Source organism: Myotis davidii, unplaced genomic scaffold, assembly GCF_000327345.1.
Source record: "Myotis davidii unplaced genomic scaffold, ASM32734v1 scaffold944, whole genome shotgun sequence".
Classification (NCBI taxonomy): Eukaryota; Metazoa; Chordata; class Mammalia; order Chiroptera; family Vespertilionidae; genus Myotis; species Myotis davidii.
In genome coordinates, this window is record NW_006296283.1 from 694,038 (window position 1) to 698,603 (window position 4,566).

Genomic DNA, 4,566 nt, shown 5'->3' on the forward strand with positions numbered 1-4,566 from the left:
AATTGGGCAGTGACTCCAGGTGGTGCTGTAACAATAGGAGCACTCAACCCCGAGAAGGTAGGTCTGAGTCTCTAGCCAATTCACTTCTCTCCCAAGGGGACTGAATCTCCACTGATTTTTACCACCAGGTGCTATGTGGGCTCCTCTTCCTATCTTTGTTGCTCTGGGTTGGCAATCCCTGCATGGGGTTGAGACCCCATGCTCCTGTGTGGAGGGAGTTTTGCAGTCAAGGTATCTCTCTGGCCATGTCTCCACCCTTCTTACCAGTCTCTATGTGGCTTCTTCTGTAAATCCTTGGTTATAATCTTTTAGTTCAGCTAGCCTTCATTTGGTTATTCAGATTGATTGCTGTAAAATATAGCTGTCAATCTGGTTTGGCGCCAGGAGCAAATGACTGTAGCTTCCCCCTACTGTGTGGCCATCTTGGAATCTGCATGTCTTCTTTGGAAAATGTCTATTTGATTTCTCTCTCCCCCGCCCCCTTTTTTTTGTTTTGTTAATCCTCACCAGAGGATATTTTTTCCATTGATTTTCAGAGAGAATGGAAAGGATGGAGGGAGGGAGAGATGGGGAGAGAGAGAGAGACAACATAGATGTGAGAGAGAAACATCAGCTGGCTGACTTCCATAGGCACCCTGAGTGGTGATCAAACCTGCAACCTGTGTATGTGCCCTGACCAGAATCGGACCTGTTACTTTTTAATATACGGGGACCAAGCTCCAACTAACTGAGCCACACCGGCCAGGGCCCTCTCCCCATTTTTTAATTGGATTATTTTTTGGCTAATGGGTTGTATGATTTCTTTATAATCTTGGATATTAAGCCCTTATTAAATATATGGTGTGAAAATATTTTCTCCCCTTCCATTGGTTCTTTTCATTTTTTAAAATTGTTTTTCCTTTTATTTTGCTGTGCAGAAACCTTTTATTTTGATCTAGTCCCACTTGTTTATTTTTGCTTTTCTTGATTGTGCTTTTGGAAGTTGATCTTTTATTTATTTATTTATTTTTATTCTTATTTTTTAAAATCCTCACCCGAGGATATTTTTCCATTGATTTTTAGGGAGAGTAGAAGAGAGAGGTAAAGAGAGAGAGAAACATTGATGAGAGAGAAACACATTGATTGGTTGCCGCCTGCATGAGCCTCTACCAGGGCCTGGATCCGGAAGAAGCCTGCAACCAAGGTACGTACCTTGACCATAATCAAACCTGGGACCTTTTGATCTGCAGGCTGATGCTCTATCCACTGAGCCATATTGGCTAGGGGCTGGAAATTGATTCTTTTAAATGAAACATAAAAACTAAAGCATTAAAGGCACACTTTTAAAAAATATATTTTTTATTGTTCTTATTTTTATTTTATCTTCTTTAAAAATATTTTTATTGATTTCAGAGAAGAAGGTAGAGGGAGAGAGAGAGATAGAAACATCAATGATGAGAGATAATCATTGATTGGCTGCCTCCTGCATGCCCCACACTGACGATCAAGCCCGTAACCCATGCATGTGCCCCAACCGGAAATTGAACTGTGACCTCCTGGTTCATAGGTTGATGCTCAACCACTGAGCCACTCTGGCTGGGCAATTTCTATGCTACACGATCTGTATATTGTATTATGTGCCCACACCCAAAGTTAAACCATCTTCTTTCAGCATATATTTGGCCCCCTTTACCCTCAATCCCTATTCTCCCTTTCCTTATAACCATCCAACTATTGTCTGTATTGATGAGTTTCAGTTTTACATCACACATATGAATGAAATCATTTGGTTTTTATCTTTTTCTGACTAACTTATTTCGCTTAATAGTCTCAAGGTCCATCCATGTTGTTGCAAATGGCAGTATTTCATCTTTTCTTATGGCTGAGCAGTATTCCATTATATACATGTACCACATCTGCTTTATCCAATCCTCTACCAAAGGACATTTTGATTGTCTCCATGTCTTGGCCACCATGAATCATGATACAATAACATAGAGGAGCATATATCTTTGTGAATAAATGTTTTTGAATTTTTTGGGTAGATATCCAGAAAAGGGATTGCTAGGTCATATGGTAACTCTATTAATTTTTTAAGGAACTGCCATACTGTTTTCTATTGTGGCTGTACCAGTTTACATTTCCACCAGTAGTGAATGAGGATTCCTTTTTCTCTGCAATCTCTCCAACATTTGTTATTTCCTGCCTTGTTGATAATAGCCATTTTAACAGGTGTAAGATGGTATCTCATTGTAGTTTTGATTTTGTAAATTGTCACTTCACGAGGTGTTAAAGTTTGTTCATATCACCCAGATTGTCTTCTTCAATAATTTTAAGCAATAGTATAAAAGGAGACAGCTTCATGGTTCAGTTATGGAATGATATAGAAACAATCTGAAGCTTTTCTAAATTCCTTTTATTAAATCATGAAATTTCAGTGTTGGAAAAAGACTTGGAGGCTATTTAGTCTCAGGAAGTAAGCACAGAACAAGAAACAATCTTTTTTAAGTAATAAAGTTAATATTGATCACTCACCCTTCCAAAACAATGAAACCAATGGGCAATCCTTTTTTACTGTAAAAAGCCTTCTCTCAGAGGAGAAAAAATTGAGTTAATGGATATAGAACTAGACTTATTCTATCTTTTGTTAAAGCTACAAAAATGCTGTAAAAGTAATTGTTTTATATTCTAGAGAGCCTTATAGTTTATGAAGTTCTTTCCACTAGTAATGATTATGTTTTACATTTGTAGGAAAACTAACACTTTACAAAGCTTTTTCACTCACAAGATTTTATTGGATCTTCCCAAAAATTCTGTGAAGTGAATAAGACAGGCATCATTTCCATTTTAAAAGCATTTCATGTTAACATAATTTCAGCCTTAAAGTTGGCGATAATACAAGGAAGTTCCATACAACGACACTCAGATTCTTCAACTGCTAACATTTTACCACATTTCCTTTATATCTATCTGTTGGTCTAAAATATTTTTTTCTTAACTGTTTTCAAGTTATAGCCCTTTACTTCTAAAAACTTCAATATATATATATGTATATATATATTTCTTTTTTTCATTTTTTAATATATTTTATTGATTTTTACAGAGAAGAAGGGAGAGGGATAGAGAACTAGAAACATCGATGAGAGAGAAACATCGATCAGCCACCTCCTGCACACCCCCTACTGGGGATGTGCCTGCAACCAAGGTACATGCCCTTGACCGGAATCGAACCTAGGACCCTTCAATCCACAGACCGACACTCTATCCACTGAGCCAAACCGGCTAGGGCTCAACGTATATTTTTAAGAACCAAGTATTTTTGTTTACACATAATTTTAAAAATCAGGACATTAACATCAGTATAATACTGTTAGCTAATTTACAGACATGTAAATGTAATTTAAAGACATTTCATGTCTCTTTAATGTTCAATCTGAAACTACCTCAGGTTTTTGGTGTCTGTGTGTGTGTGTGTGTGTGTGTATTTTGTAGATATAGGTATACATATATTTATACTCAGAAATAAAGTATACATCTTTTAATTTCAAAGTTACTATCATATTTAATTGGTAAGTACCAAAAATAATCTTACTGAAGGTAGAAACAAGATAAAGATGTCCTTTATCACCAATATTATTTATCATTCTTCTGAAGTTTTTGGCAATGTTATTAAAAAATGGAAAGATATTTTTAAAAGGGCTAGGGGATAAGAACAATCAATGACAAATGATTTGACTTATTTTTCAGAAAAACCCAAGACAATTAAGTGAAACCTATACAAATACAGCTGGGAACATAGGTAATACCTAGAGCTCAATCATTTTTATCTTTCCTTCACTAGGAAGATTAATTTTTCTGGATATAGAATTCTAAATTGAATGCCTTTTTCTTTTTTATGCTTTAAATATTTCACTCCACTCTCTTCTGATTGCTTGGTTTCTGATGAAAAGTCCTGTAAAATTTTCACCCTTATTTCTTTATAGGTAAGGTGGCTTCTTGTGTCTGGCTTCTTTTAAGATTTTCTTTTTGTCTTAGGTTTCCTGAAATTTGAAATGACAGGCTTAGCTATATGTTTTATTTTGTATTTATCATCATTAGAACTTGCTGAATTTTATGGATCTGTAGTTTGGAGTCTGTCACCCTATCTAATAAAAGACAAATAGGGTAATTAACCATACCTCTGATACGCTTCACATTGGCTAATCAGGGTGATATGCAAATTAACTGCCAACCAAGATGGCGGCCGGCAGCCACGCAGCTGAAGTGAACATGAGGCTTGGTTGCCCCGGCAATGGAGGAAGCCAAGGTTCCCCACCTGCCGCGGCCCTGAAAGCAACAGGTCCGAAAGCAACTATGTTTCAATTATAGAAGCTAAACAAACCCCAGATACCTGCTTTCAGCCAGCTGAGGTCTCAGAGCTGGAGCTGCAACAGTGTTTCAATTATAGAAGCCAAACAAACCCCAGATACCTGCTTTCACCAGCCAAGGCCTCAAGTGGAGCCAGGCCTCAGAACTGGAGCTGGCTCTCAGCTCCAGTGACAGCCATAGAAGGTAAATAAATCCCAGAATTAAAAAAAGAAAAAAGAA